Source organism: Drosophila miranda, chromosome XR (genome assembly GCF_003369915.1).
Source record: "Drosophila miranda strain MSH22 chromosome XR, D.miranda_PacBio2.1, whole genome shotgun sequence".
Lineage (NCBI taxonomy): Eukaryota > Metazoa > Arthropoda > Insecta > Diptera > Drosophilidae > Drosophila > Drosophila miranda.
Genome location: NC_046674.1, coordinates 39,083,404 through 39,099,880, shown reverse-complemented (window position 1 = coordinate 39,099,880; position 16,477 = coordinate 39,083,404). Strand labels below are relative to the sequence as shown.

At 44.1% G+C, this 16,477-nt stretch overlaps 1 protein-coding gene across 10 annotated transcripts in view; it reads right to left on the bottom strand.

Annotated features, from left to right (window-relative positions):
* LOC117186604 (cerebellar degeneration-related protein 2-like) overlaps positions 1-16,477 on the bottom strand; it is a 400,431-nt gene that overhangs the window by 134,635 nt on the left and 249,319 nt on the right. The window lies entirely within an intron of this gene.

The window sequence follows — 16,477 nt, the reverse complement described above, 5'->3', positions numbered from 1 at the left end:
GCACATATCGAGAGTCTACTGTAATCAGTATATATCAAATATACAAACTCATAATTTACAGACTTATTCAAAACAACTACACATTGTTGTAGAGTCAACAAAAACAAGCACCTAGCATATTCCAAGTGCGATGCAATATGATCGCACTTGAGTGTAGCGGGCACAATGAAAGCAGTGTCAGCATATCCGTGGGACACTAACCAAGAAATATAGCACTTGTGCATACCATACTCCGTCGAATGGCAACGTTCCAGTTGCCATACATGTGTATCCACTTATATTTATGTTATATACATCTATGTACAGCGCTGACGTTGGCTTCTGTGCCGAAGCAGCGCCCAGCCTTTTATTTAAGTTAGCCCCTAGGAACCCAGAATCAGTAATAAACGGGAACCGAAAAAACTCGGTCAAAACTAAAGCTCATCCGAAAAGTCTTATAATCTCACCTATTACACCATTTTGGACGGCTACGTGTCCGCCGAGAGCGACCTAGCCAGGGGTGTCAGCCACATAGAAGTCAGGGAGGAGCTAGAGTCCCCCGACAGCGACCTGGAAACGACAATAGTGAAGCCTCGAGAATGTCACTGAAACAGGATCTCCGGTTTAAGGACTTCAGATAATAAGCTATACGTTGCTGACAACGCACCTGAAATTTGAGCCTGCATTCTTGCAAAAAGAGAGTTGCATTTATTTTTGCTCCCGAATTTCAGTTATGAACACCATACAGCAGTGAGCCCCGAAGGCCAGGAGTGCTCACTGAGGATCTGCTTCGCATACATGGGTCACGACCAACCTGACCCCCCTCCACATGCGCCCCTCCGAGCAATAATCGCAGAATGTGCGGCCAAGGACATCGGCCTAATTGTGGACGCAAACGCACATCACTGCCAGTGGGGAAGCAATGACACAAACGAAAGGGGTAGTACCTTTTTAGTTACTTACTGACCACTCAGATGGTCTTATCAAATTTCAGGGAGTTTCTGGACCTCACGCTTGCCTCTCATGATATACAGGGGAACATTGTATCCTGGAGGTTCCTGTAAGAAGACTCCTTCTGGGACCACAGGTACGTGGAAACTGTATTCTCCTTTTCATTACCGAAACCGGTTCAATTCCGGAACCTCAGGCGGACAAACTGCACTCGGTACTCTGACTACTTTTGTAGTGTTCCCCCTGTGTCCCCACCTGAGGAGGAATTTTCCAGGGAGCCCACGACTCGTCTGGTAATAATTTTTACCGACGCCTACAATAAAGCGCTCGATAAATGCTGCCCCTCTGGCAAAAACAGAGGCCGGAAGAAACCTGCATTGTGGAATCCGAAACTGGAGGAACTCCGGAAAGCCTCCCGGAGATTCTTCAATAAAGCTAAGGCTGGAAAAGTTGAGCAGAGCTGGACCGATTAAAAGGCCAGTCTGTCAACATACAAGAAAGAACTTAGGAAAGGCAAACGCGCCTCTTGGCGTAAATTCGTAGAGAAATCGAGAATAAGTTAGAAGCCTCGCGCATGCGCAGAGCTCTCTCGAAGACAACACCCACCCTGGGCTACCTGAAGAACGCCGACCAGTCTTGGACCACGTCCAGCGATGTGTCGCTAAATCTTCTCCTTAATACCCACTTCCCTGGCTGACCCAACTATTTCGCGCCTCATTCTATCGTCTTAAATGCTATCCTGAACCTGCTAAGCCAGGAGAACGTTTCCTGGGCGATCAAAAGCTTCAAACCATACAAGTCTGTGGGGCCATACGGCATTATCCCTGCCCAACTGATTCACGCGGCACAAAAAGCCATTAATTGGCTCAAAATAATTTGCGAGGAAATCTTCTCCCACGGGTGACTCTCCTGACACCTGGCTTCAGACCAAAGTCGTTTTTATTCCCAAGGCAGGAAAGCCCTCGCACACTGCTCCAAAAGATTTCAGACCCATTAGTCTCTCGTTTTTCCTTCTGAAGACGATGGAACGGCTCCTGGGGCTGCATCTTACGGCGTGTATTCCGCCCAGTCTGATCTCAGACTCCCAGTATGCTTATCGGAAGGGAGGATCCACCGAAACGGCCGTACACTCGATCTGTAGCTGTACCGAATACACCCTAGTAGAAGGCGCCTTTAATAATATCCTTCCGACCGCCATCACGTGCGCACTGAGGGACCTGGGGGTTGACTCCCGGACGGTGAGCCTGATCGATCAGATGCTACAATGCAGAACGGGTGAGGCATCACTGGGGACGTCAACGTGCACCAGATTTGTCAGCAGAGGCACACCGCAGGGCGGAGTCCTCTCGCCCCTCCCATGGAACGTGGCAGTAAACGCACTGCTGCGGAAGATAGAAGGGGGTGGCTGCCGCGTGGTGGCGTATGCGGACGATGTTGCTATAGAATTCTCCGGAAAATTTCTGCAGACGTTGCTTGAGTGCATGACAAGTACTCTCACTAAGATGTCGAGATGGGCAGACAAATTCGGGCTAGGAGTTGACCCGTCTAAAACGGAGCTTGTCCTTTTCACTAAGAAGTACAAAGTTCCGGTACTGACTCCCCCAAAACTCTGTGGGGAGGCGCTAGCTCTTAGCAACAATGCCAAGTATCTTGACCTAATCCTCGACAGAAAGCTCGATTGGAAACTGAGCATAGAGGATAGAGTAAAGAAGGCTACAGTGGCCCTTTACACATGCAGCAAAGCAATCGGACTAAAATGGGGAATTACCATTTATTCCATAGTTCTAGAACTATAGTTCGGTGGCTATACACGACCAATCATGCTCTATGGAGTGGTAGTATGGTGGCCAGCCCTGGGCCCTACGCACTACTCCAGGGGAAGCCCTGGATACCGTGCTGGACCTCCGCCCCGTAGATCTCATGGGAAAGAAGGTGGCAACACTTTCCGCCCTCAGAATGAGAGAAGCCAAACTGTGGAAAGCGTTCGCGGTTGGGCACTCGGGAATCCTGACGAGACTCCCGCAATTACTAGAGGGGACAGATTATAGTATCCCTACTGAACACCTCTCGACGCCTTTCCAGGTACCAATCCCACGTAGGCCTAGGGAGGACTGGGTGATGGGCGAACCAGGACCTGCAAATGCGGTCCACTTCTACACTAATGGCTCAAAGTTAGATGGCCGCGTGGGATGCGTAGTCTACTGTAGCGGGCTGAACATCAGTCATTGCTTCAGCCTCCCGGGTCACTGTAGTGTGTTCCAAGCGGAGGTTGTGGCCATCAACAAGTACTTTTCTATTGTTTCTAAACTACTCTTAGACACGCACTTAGTGTGCGCCTTCTCGGACAGCCAAGCAGCTATTAAAGCCTTAGGCTCAATATCGTCAAACTCAGCGACTGGAAATGACTGCCGCAGGTCTCTGCATTAGATCGCAGAGCAGATAGATCTCTTCCTTATATGGGTCCCCGGCCACAGGGACATTGAGGGGAACGACGCCGCTGACGAGCTAGCCAGGCAGGGCACAACGATTCCTCTCTTATCGGCGAGGGAGCAAGTAGCTATGCCTTTGGCTACGAAAAGACATCACACGCACGAATTGTTTGAGCAAAGTGAAAAAGGAAGATAGCGGCAAACCGTTTCCAGTAAAGTCTCGAGATTGGTATGGCCATATCGATCAAAGAAGCTCTCGGCAGAGCTGAATATCCCCACTCCCCGGCTGCCACCTTAACCTAATTGTGGCAGCCGACCCGTCTGTATGCGTCTTTTGCCACTCAGCGGGCCATGGAATATACTTTTGCAAGATATCCGGAAAGCTTTCACCGTTGCTGCGCAACAAAGAAGTGAAGAAGCTTTCCCTATCTTTTGGCCCGTTTTGGTTCAGTTCGCGGATAATAAACGTACGGGATACAAAATCTCATTTATATAAGAAGTTTAAACTGTCTGGCTCGCAGTCAGATTTTGTTAAGTATTCAATTGCAAAATCAAAATTTTCCATTTGTAATACCCTATGCTGCAATAATTACTTGGATAAATGCAAGCTCAACTTGAAACGAGATCCTAAACAATTCCTTAAGTTTTGTATCCCTAGGCGTCGAATCTATCATTCCCTGCACAGCTGCAGCGGCGGCTCCTGACTTTGCATGTCTTTCATTCTCGCTCTTTCTTCTGTTCAACGTCGCTTAAGCGGTATTCTCTTTTCTATTGTTACGTCGCATTGCACACCGTCGACAACAAATAGTGTGATTGCTGAAAACAGGCTGAGTCTTTATAAGCGGAAAGTTTAGTTTTTATATAATTGATCATATAAAAACTGAACTTTCCGCACAGATTCGCTAATCCTTCGCAGACAACCAAATCGACAAATTGACCGCCGCGGAAATCGAGGTTCACCTTGAAAATTTGAGAGGAATTCACTAAGGCCCTAATGAGTTGGAGGCGTATCCAGACGATATTGGTAGTGAACTGCGAGAAAACTTTCATTCAACTATCATTGAAAGCTGAGTTGCTGGGTACTCTTGAATTTAGCCACTCATGAACATCGTCATGGCTCACACACAACGACTGCTTGAGCTAAAAGTACATAGGTTTACCGATACCGTTTCCGGATACGTCGAATTTTCGGACTTTATGGCAATGTTCAAATCGGTGATTGAAGCGGATGCGGATCTCAGTGACATCGAGAAGTTCCACAACCTTCGCTCTTGCCTCGCTGATGCGGCTTTGGATTCAGTTCGATCGTTGGAGCTCTCCAGTGCCAATTATCGTGCGGCTCTGGATATAATTAATAAACGTTTTAATAACAAAAGACTTGTTTTTCAAGCACACATCAAGAAGATTCTTGGGTTCAAGAGGGTAGACTCGCCTTCTGCTAAAAGGGTTCGGGAGTTTTCGGATGAACTCAATTTACACATGCGATCGTTGCAGACACTGGAAACTGCTAAGGAGAGCTCAGGATTCATGGTCATCAACATCCTGCTGCAGAAGGTGGATTCGAAGACGCAAACCAAGTGGGAGGAGCACACATCGTCAGATGCTATACATTCAGCTGAGGAATTCTACGAATTCTTGCAGCAACGCTGCCAGAAAATGGAGCGGTTGGAATACGCTGCAGCGACACACGCTAGTAGCGATCAGGTGGGAAAAAACCATTCCTATACGCATATTAAAAAAACGTTCGTAGCTTCCAGCTCTTTCGCCGACCCGTCTGTATGCGTCTTTTGCCACTCAGCGGGCCATGGAATATACTTTTGCAAGATATCCGGAAAGCTTTCACCGTTGCTGCGCAACAAAGAAGTGAAGAAGCTTTCCCTATCTTTTGGCCCGTTTTGGTTCAGTTCGCGGATAATAAACGTACGGGATACAAAATCTCATTTATATAAGAAGTTTAAACTGTCTGGCTCGCAGTCAGATTTTGTTAAGTATTCAATTGCAAAATCAAAATTTTCCATTTGTAATACCCTATGCTGCAATAATTACTTGGATAAATGCAAGCTCAACTTGAAACGAGATCCTAAACAATTCCTTAAGTTTTGTATCCCTCTCTTTACACTTATTCTGATAACAATTCCGATATTCTTAACCTATTTGCTTCATTTTTTCAACTTTACTACTTTGTTCCTTCTAATAACCTGCCCTCTATTCTCGCTACACCTAACGACTTTCGTGACGCGCTCTCATAACCTATACCTTTAAATAATTCAAGTTGTATCCATCCCCACTTTATTAATTATGATGGCCTATTAACTAATTTAAAATCATGTAAATTTTCTTTCTTAACTGGTCCAGATATGGTTCCCAGTGCCGTTCTTAAACTTTGTGCGGATTCTCTTTGCGCGCCTCTCTTAACCTTTCTCTTGAGCTTGGTGATTTTCCCATCATTTGGAAAAACTATTACATAATTCCCATTCATAAAAAAGCATCTAAATCTGATTTTTAAATTACCGTTTTATCTCCAATTTCGTTATCAGCGTGTCCGCTTCAACTCTAAACCTGTTTTTGTCGCTTCGAGTGCGCTTCAAGGTAGCGCATCGTGTTCTTATTATTTAGCCTGTTTATCAATGATCTTCCCCAAGCTTCCTTATCTTTGCCCTATGCGGTATAAATTGGGACCCTAATAGACATCTTCCTTCTAATGAGAGTCGCTGCGTCTTAATAATCTTGCACTCTCTTGAAAGCTGTAGGACTTGCCGTGAAATTCTCTTTCTTAACCAAATTCTCTTTGGACGTCGAATGCCCTCATCAGTCTTATAAGTTTTGCTATCCCTTTCTAACTATTCTGACCATGAATCTTTCCTTTGCCTTTGCCGTAATTACAATACAATTTTCCATCTGTTTTCCTTTGACACTTGTGCTATCAAAGTCAAATCTACTTCAGTGTATAATTTAAGTTAACTTTCTTCAATATTGAATTGTGTCAGAGAATATGCCATAACCTTGCTTGGTTTTTTTCTATACAGTTGAACTGACCATCATTGAACTTTAAACAATACAAAATAACAATAACAATTACAATCGCATATAATAATCGTCACTGAAAAACATATCTCTCAAATATCTGAGCCAGAATTAGAGTGCATCGGTAATTTTTCAATAGATTCAGGGATTAAAATACAGTACAATTGAATCGAATGTGTTGTGAGTTGCTGCGGCGACCGCAACTTTACATTTATACCCGATACATAGTCAGTATGGCTACATTAAGCGACAATGTGTGCGTGCGGGAGAGACAGAAAACGTGCAAGTGGGAGAGCCACTGCAAATTAATTTGTTCCTTTTGGCTATAAAAATGATCCGATCTGATCCAGATTTTCAGTCTCATAGATACGGTCATTCTCTATGATTGTGGTTTTATGATTGTGTTTTTAGTTTTCTCGTATCTTCAATATTGTGGATGACACAGATTTTCGTCCTTTGTGGGGGCGGAAGGGGGTGGGGCGAAGTTTTGAAATATACTTGTAACAGTGACAAATCACAGAAGTCCGTATATAAAATGTCGTTGCTCTAGCTCTTGTAGTCTTCGAGCACTAGGCGGTGATAGGGACGGACAGACGGACAGACAGACAGGGCTCAATAGACTCGGCTTTTGATGCTGATCGAGAATATATATACTTTATGGGGTCGGAAACGATTCCTTCTGGACGTTACACACATCCATTTTCACCACAAATCTAATATACCCCAATACTCATTTTTAGTATAGGGTATAAAAAGTGTTGCATTGTTTGTGGAAAAAACTTATCAATATTTGTATTCTCTTGTGGCAATGCGATGGAACTAGTATGAACACTGGATATAAAAACAGAGTATTATGCTTATTCGAAAGAAATCTTAATTGACCTTATTCATTTAGGGCTCGCGCACATTATAGCTGAAATCGGAGCTGAAAGCGGAGCTGATATAAGCTCTGAAAAAACAAACAAGCTGCACCGGTGCAAGTGCGCACATTGCAGACCGAGCTTAGCTGAAAGCTGAAAAAGCTTGCTGAAATCAGCTAAACTTAGTTTGATCGATAAAGCATGTTTTTGTTTTTTCAGCAAGCTGATTGTTCAAGTGTATTGGTTTATAAGTGAACGAAATATTGTTAAGCGAAATTACGGTTAACCCAGCGCTGGGGAATAAGCGGGATTATTAAAAATATTTGAATAATAGTTTTATTTCTGGAAGGCGATAAATTGGGAAAAAAAAGTTGTATTATTTATCATTTTCATATGTCAATAATGAATATAATATACTATGTCCCCAAGTACAGTAAACGCTCGAAAGACATCACAATGTTTATTATTATACAATATAATTAATAATTGAGAAATGTAATAATAATTCGTAAAATAAAAGTAATACGAATACAATACATAACGGAAATGTGGTTGAAATACACGGAATAAAAAAAAACGAGGGGGAACGTTGTGAGTTGCTGCGGAGACCGCAACTCTACATTTATACCCGATACTTAGTCAGTATGGCTCTCCTCCGTCAGACGCCGCTAATATTGAACGACACGACAAAGAGTGCGTGCGAGAGAGACAGAAAATCAGTCTGAGCGTGACGTCGGGGGCTGCGTAGCCACTGCAAATTGATTTCTTGCTTTTGGCTACAAAAATGATCCGATCTGATCCAGATTCAGCAATCTGATAGATATGGTCATTATCTATGATTTTGCGTTTTTAGTTTTCTCGAATGTGCAATATTGTGGATGCAACAGATTTTCGTCCTTTGTGGGGGCGGAAGGGGGTGGGGCGAAATTCTGAGATATACGTTTTATAGTGAGATCTAACAGAAGTGCGGATACCAAATTTGGTTACTCTAGCCTTAATAGTCTCTGAGATTTGTGGATGCCCCAGATTTTCGTCCTTTGCGGGGGGCGGAAGGGGGTGTGGCGAAATTTGGACACGAAACGGTCAAGGTCCGATATCACAGGAGTGTGGATACCAAATTTGGTTGCTATGGCTCTTATAGGTTCTGAGATCCTTGAACTCATATTTTGCAATTGGCAAAACCGACCATGAAACCTGTGTGTTAAAGAGAGACAGATCGAGAAAGAATGAAATTGTTTTCTTGATTCTGGCTATAATAATTATACGATCTGGTTGAGATCTTACATTCTAAAACATATAGTCATCCTCTACGATTCTGCGTTTTTGGTTTTATCGTATCTTTAAAAATGTGGATGCCACAGATTTTCGTCTTTTGTGGGGGCGGAAGTGGGCGGGGCGAAGTTTTGAAATATTTTTGTAGCAGTGACATATCACAGAAGTCTGGATCCAAAACATCGTTGCTCTAGCTCTTATAGTCTTTGAGCACTAGGCGCTGAAGGGGACGGACAGACGGACAGACGGACGGACGGACAGACGGACAGACGGACGGACGGACAGACAGACATGGCTCAATCGACTCGGCTATTGATGCTGATCAAGAATATATATACTTTATGGGGTCGGAAACGATTCCTTCTGGACGTTACACACATCCACTTTTACCACAAATCTAATATACCCCAATACTCATTTTGAGTATCGGGTATAAAAAGGAAGAAAACTTTCGTCTGGCTACTGCTGTTACGTGCTGTGAGGTAATAATTAATTAACAATATAATAATAATAATTATAATGGTAACTTTTGATGCCACTTGAGGATACAAAGGAAGGCAATGGCTTTCAGCTTTTAGCAATCAGATCAGCCGACAATGTACGTACCTGCAAGCTGATTCTGCCTGGAAAAAGCTCTCAGATCAAGTGAGCTTTCAGCTCCAATTTCACCGCCGATTTCAGCTCCGCTTTCAGCTACAGTGTGCGCGAGCCCTAAATCACCATTAAAACAGATAAATATAGATCGCTCCGAGATAAAGTGACCGATTGAAATCTGATCCAATCGTCTAGATCGTCTTGTGAACAGGTTAAGAGATTCATGCCACCGGATATGGTATAATTTCGGTTTAATGTCCCTCAAACAAACCAAGGGGGGAAAAAAGACCCTCTGGTAGTCAAAACATATAAATATCATACGAAGAAACTGCAGAACTCTGTCCAACAGAGCCAAACGTGATAACTAGGAGCAACACTGAGCTGATTACGATGGGCAGTGATGGTACGTGGACCATTTTCCATCGAGCCGACAACCGGTCCTAATAATGTCATACCGGCCGAAATTCCAAATGCTGGAGATATCGCCATTAACTTGTTACATAGTATATTATAGCTCAGTGGGAAAAATCCCTCCCTCATAAACTAAAGAAAAGGTTGTCTTCACCCTCAAAGCGGGAAAAGCCTCCTCTACCCCAAAAGACTTCAGACCAATCAGTCTGTCGTCCTTTCTTTTCAAAATCTTTGAGAGACCGACTAGACGGGCTACAACTACAAGACGTTTGCGAGGAAACGGAACTTCATGAAGTGGTCATTTGTAGCTTCATGATAGCGTTTCGTGATATTGAGGGTGCTTTGAAAAGCGTATTTTCTGAAGCCATCTTATATTATAGTGAAGCCGTCTTATAGTAATGCTGACTTCTGGCAGATAGTGCATTCTACTCGTATTTTCTTTTCTGTATCTAAGCTCGCTCTTGTTATCTGTTGCTTTTCAACAGCGTCGCTAAGCCGGCTGCAGCTGCGCCTGCACTGTTAATTACGTCTTGATATAGTTGGAGTACACATCGTTTGTAGCGTGTCATAGGCGCGGCTATTGATGCTGATCAAAAATACTGTTCGGTCAAACTCCTTTAAGGAACAAGTATTCAAATGACCCTCGTAAAATAGAGAGCCTACGCTCACTTTTTGTATTTACTCTCACCATAATTGTACAAAATTCACCACTGCAGTCTCTCTCTTATGCCCAGTACTCAAGCACTAAGATTTGTAATAAATAGTTATTCCCTAATACTCAACTGGATCGATCGACTTTTCTCTTTCTTGTATAGACTTTGATTCGTTTGCAGAAAAAACTAACACACCCCCATCCGTGAATTAACATTAATGCGGAAAACGCTCCGTGTACAAACGCCCAACGTGGGGCCTGTGTGTTATGTTAATTCTTCTGTGAACAATTAAACTAATCGCAATCTACAAAGGCAACAATTACAACATTCGCTCGTCTCGCAGCTGCAATCGAAAGTTCCGAAAACCGTATCAGAATTGTTCGTCTAGATCGCGGGATCGTTGTCCTCGCCTTGCTCTCGCCGTTCTCGCTTAATTTTATCATTCGCTTGTCACCCACAACGCATTCAACGGCGCTTGCATTCTCGGTTCATTCGCTTTGCAGCTATGTACCTGCTTTGGTCCATCGATCAACGCATTCTTTCTATTGGAATTCCACCGCTTCACTTTCGTTTTGCTTTCGTTGCCGCTGCTGGAACTTTTGCTTTTGCTTTCACCGTTGGATTTGTGCTCTAGCTGCTGCTGCTTGCTGCGTTTTTTGTTGTTGTTATTTTTGGAAGCTCTAGTTCTGTGTCAGCGTAATTACACTACACAACAAAATGACGACGCTCGAAGACTTAAAACGCCAACGGAGCAATATAAAACGAAAAATAACTCGGATCAAATCTGTGGTAGATGCTAAATCGGAAACCCCGATATGCAATGATGAGCTTCGCTATCGGTTGAACATCTTAGAAACGTATTTCAAGAATGTTTTAAATGTCCAAGCTAATATTGAAGACCTTAGTCCGAATGATGAAGGACGGGCAGATTTGGAGGATACATACATAGCAATCAAGTTAGCCATAAAGGAAAAAATGGGAGGAGATCTGAACGCCAGCATTGTTGCGCCGGACTACCACCCACCGCCAGTGAAGTCATCGTTACCAAGGTTGTCGCTACCCACTTTCGACGGAACATATGCAAACTATAAGAATTTCATTCACTCGTTCGAGCAAATTGTTGTGCGTGAGTCTGGATTGTCTAATATAGAAAAGTTTAATTTTTTGCTGACCTGCCTCACGGGGCCTGCATCCAGGTTACAAGCGAAAACTATCCGAAGGCCCTAGCAAAACTCAAAAGCCGTTTTGATAATCCTACTCTTATATTTTTAGAAGGTATTGAGGCATTGTTTGCACTACAACCTGTGGAAAGGTCAAACAGTCAGCAGCTTCACAGCCTAGTGGATAAGGCATCCGCTATATTAAGCTCGCTGGAGTCCATCGGCAAACCTGAGAACATTGTTCACGCTATGGTTATATATATTATAATGGAAAAGTGTGATCAGCAAACTCGGAACAAGTGGAAGAAATCGCAGGACTACAAAACTCTGCAAACCTGGCTAGCATGCACACAGCTTTTGGAACGCCACTGTCAGTTTCTCCATTCGTCTGGAAACTCGGCTGCTACTTCGTCACAACGAAAGGCTGAATCCAATAAGTCAAATCGTCATTCTAATCACCAAATAAACTCGTCGTTTGCTATCACTAATCCGTCTTGTACACTTTGTTCTAGTTCTGGCCATAAGATCTCTAATTGCGCTCAGTTCAAAACTATGAACAGCAACCAACGGTACGACAATGCAAAACGCCTCGGTCTCTGCATCAATTGTCTTGGAAATGGTCATAGAGTGGCGCAATGTTCATCGACTCATCTTTGCCGATCCTGTAATCGGAATCATCATTCGTCTTTGCATCACTCTCAGCCGCAACAGCCACCCCAATCATCAGCAGGACAATCTTCAACTACTGAACCGGTACTCCAACCAGCGCAACCCTCCTGGCAAACGGCTCATCAAGCTGCTTCACACTCTCATATGGAGATCGCAGCAGATGATCAAATTTTGTTGGCAACAGCTATGGTTTTGGTAAAGGATGCCACAGGTGAATACAAACTCGGTAGAGCGTTGCTTGATTCATGCTCTCAGGTTAATTTTGTAACCGAAACCTTTGCACAAAAGCTTCGCCTTCGTCGTGAAAAACACCACATTGGAATTCGCAGTATAGGAGACTCCCTGACTAGTTTGAAGGCTCGTACGACTACCTCTATTAAGTCACGTACTTCCGGCTATCAGCTCACTCTCCAGCTTGGAATCACATCCCATATTGCCTACCAGCCAGATAGTGAGATCGACATATCGAATTGGAACCTACCAGCTAACACTCCATTGGCTGACGAATCGTTCTATAGGACTAAACGTATTGATTTGTTACTGGGGACCGAAGCCTTCTATGGAGCTCTAGCTGTTGGCCAGATTCGCATTGGTCCAAATCTTCCCACTTTGCAGAAGACTCTTTTTGGTTGGGTTGTTGCTGGGAGGTACCAGCGGCAATATAACAGACAGCCACCATTGTGCTTGGCGACTGTAGAAGAGTCGATCGACAAGAATTTGCAGCAATTATGGAAAGTGGACTCATTTGTCGATCCAAGCGCTAGAATGCTCCTAAATCACCGTCGCTGTGAGGACCATTTCAGGGACACAACACATCAGGATGCCAGTGGGCGGATTGTCGTTCGCTTGCCATTTCAAGAAGATCCAAGTTGTCTTGGAAGTTCCTTCGATACAGCTCGAACTCGATTTTTTGCCATTGAGAGACGTCTCGCTCGTCTACCGGAAATTCGCTCGCAGTATATCTCGTTCATGCAGGAATATGAAAGTCTCGGCCATATGTCCCTCGTACTGAATCCTAACTTGGAAGAACCGCATTATTATATACCCCACCATTTCGTTCTGAAACCAAGCAGTACCTCGACGAAGCTCAGAGTTGTCTTTGACGCCTCTTGCCGTACAACATCTCAAAGGTCACTTAACGATCTACTTTTAGTCGGCCCTACCATTCAGGATGAGTTGTACTTGCAATTGCTGCGGTTCCGCATGCATAGGTTCGGCATCACAGCCGACGTCACAAAAATGTACAGGCAGGTACTTGTGAGTGAGAAGGATAGAAAATTCCAGTACATTTTGTGGCGAGCATCTCCAAATACGGATCTTCAAACCTACCAACTCAATACAGTGACATATGGGACTGCGTCTGCCCCATTTCTCGCAACTCGTAGTTTGCATTACTTGGCTGAGGATTGTAAGGATGCATGGCCATTAGGGGCTGCTGCTGTTAAAACTGCATTTTATGTTGATGACCTTTTGTGTGGGGCTGATGTTATAGATACACTCTTCAAACTAAAAACTGAAATCACATCAACTCTCGCTTGTGGTCAGTTTCCATTATGCAAGTGGCATTCAAATCATCCAGGCGTGATGGAAGACGAATCTACCAAGGAATTAAACATTTCAGAAAACTCAGTCAGCAGCACACTCGGCGTAACTTGGCATCAACGAAGTGATGCATTTAGTTTCACATTTAATCCAAAGGAAGTCTATCCCACTACCACAAAACGAACAATTTTGTCTACTGCGTCGTCGCTATTCGATCCAATCGGTCTGCTATCACCGTTAGTCATTGTCTCTAAGATCATTCTTCAGGAGTTGTGGCTTTTGAAACTCGACTGGGACGAGTCTGTCCCCCAGAATTTAAGCCACGCATGGAGCAAGTGTTTGGAATCGCTGAATTCACTGTCGTCACTAGCGGTACCTCGTTTTTGTTTGCAGCCTGATACTAGGAGCATTCAAATACATGGATTTTGCGACGCATCGATTCGGGCATACGGCTGCTGTGTTTATGTGCGCACGGAGAATTCGCTTGGACAGGTCACAGTGAAATTGTTCACTTCTAAGTCTAGAGTAGCACCAGTGAAGAAACAGTCTCTTCCGAAGCTTGAACTATGCTGCGCACATCTACTTTCTCAGTTGTATAACAAAGTCAAGGCCATATTCAGTAAACACACTATCACATCTTATTTTTGGAGCGACTCACAGCTCGTATTGCATTGGCTGCAACAACACTCAGTCACCTTATCGACCTTTGTTGGAAATCGAGTGTCCGATATTCAGGATTTAACGTCTGATGGAAAATGGCGCTATGTGCCAACACATCAAAACCCTGCTGATATTCTGTCGCGAGGCTGTAACGTGAGCAAGTTGATTAAGTCTCCATGGTTTTCGGGTCCTACGTTTCTAGTCGAAGATTCACTAAACTGGCCCGCCACTGGTGGAAAACTTGATATTGACATGGACGTGGTTAACTCGGAGAATCGGAAAAGTTTGTTTGCTGCCGTACACGAGACAAATAATATCCTCAACATCGTCGATAATATCAGCTCGTACACTCACAGTCTGCGTCTCATTGCTTGGATGATTAGGTTCATAAGGAGATGTCGGAAGCAATCGACGTTTACCACAACCTCACCGACGCCAGATGAACTTCGTTTTGCTTCATATTGCCTTATTTGGAACATTCAACAAACTCATTTTGTAGATGACATCCGTTTACTTCAGAAGCAAAAACCATTAAAAAGCAGCTTAAAGTTTCTTACTCCCTTTTTAGAAGTCGTGAACGGATTCGAACTTATCAAGGTTGGTGGACGTTTGGAGTACTCAGACCTACAAGACGGTCAAAAACATCCGTTGCTGCTGCCTAGTCAGTCCAAATTTGTATGGAACTATATTCGCCATTTGCATCTTCGGAACTATCACGCTGGACCTAAAGCCCTAGTCGCTCTCATTCGTTTGGAGTATTGGATCGTTAACGCCAGAGACTTGGCACGTAGAATTGTTCGCTCCTGTGTACACTGCGTTCGCTACAGACCGAAGCTGCTACAACAACTCATGGGCTCATTACCGCCTACGCGACTCGCTCCGGCTCGACCCTTTGAACGCTGTGGAGTTGACTTTTGTGGACCCATCAACACATATCTACGCATTCGAGGAAAGGGACCTACAAAAGCATACATAGCCGTGTTCGTTTGCCTTCTCACCAAGGCCGTTCACATCGAAGTAGTCTCTGATTTGTCAACAAAGGCGTTCTTAAACGCATTGAAACGGATGGGAGGTCGTCGCAAGCTGCCGACAGACATCTTCTGCGATAATGCCACTAACTTTGTAGGGGCATCGAATCAACTGCAGGAACTAAAAAAGTTTATGTTTTTAAAGCAGACCCAAGATGAAATCTATAAATTTTGCGCATCTGACTTTATTAATTTCCATTTTATTCCCCCAGGGCACCTCATTTCGGAGGCCTTTGGGAAGCGGCAGTCAAGAGTGCAAAGGGGCTGTTAAATCGTACGCTGGCCAACACCAGGTTCACCTTTGAAGAGTTGAGCACTGTCGTCGTCGAGATAGAATCGATCCTCAACTCGCGCCCGCTATCGCCGCTTTTGTCAGACCCAAATGACTATAGCACTCTCACGGCTGGTCATCTCTTGGATGGCGAATCATTGCGATCACTACCTGAAAGGTCCCTCGAGAATATCAAGCTGTCAAGTATGGACCGCTACGATGCGATTACGGCCGTCAAGCAACGGTTTTGGAAGCAATGGTCTGCTGACTATGTCAACGAATTGCGATCGCGCACGAAGTGGACAGCACCCTCAACGAACCTCACCGAGGGCACGTTGGTCATCATCCATGAGGACAACCTGCCACCGCTACGCTGGAAACTAGGCCGAGTGCAGTCTACTGTGCTTGTGAAGGATGGACTTGTACGGGTGGTGCACCTCCGCACTGCAAATGGAACATGTTGCAGGCCAATACACAAATTGGCAATACTTCCGGTGGTTTGAAAGCAGTCCTTTCAACGGGGCCGGGATGTTCGGTCAAACTCCTTTAAGGAACAAGTATTCAAATTACCCTCGTAAAATAGAGAGCCTACGCTCACTTTTTGTATTTACTCTCACCATAATTGTACAAAATTCACCACTGCAGTCTCTCTCTTATGCCCAGTACTCAAGCACTAAGATTTGTAATAAATAGTTATTCCCTAATACTCAACTGGATCGATCGACTTTTCTCTTTCTTGTATAGACTTTGATTCGTTTGCAGAAAACTCTAACACACCCCCATCCGTGAATTAACATTAATGCGGAAAACGCTCCGTGTACAAACAAATACTTATATGAATTTAATTATTTATAGGTTCGGAAACAGTTCCTTTTGTATGTTATATATATCTGCACGAATCTAAAATCCCACTTAACTCTCTGAGTACCGGGTAAATAAATAAGCTCATGCTTGTCAGACCCGTGGTACATACC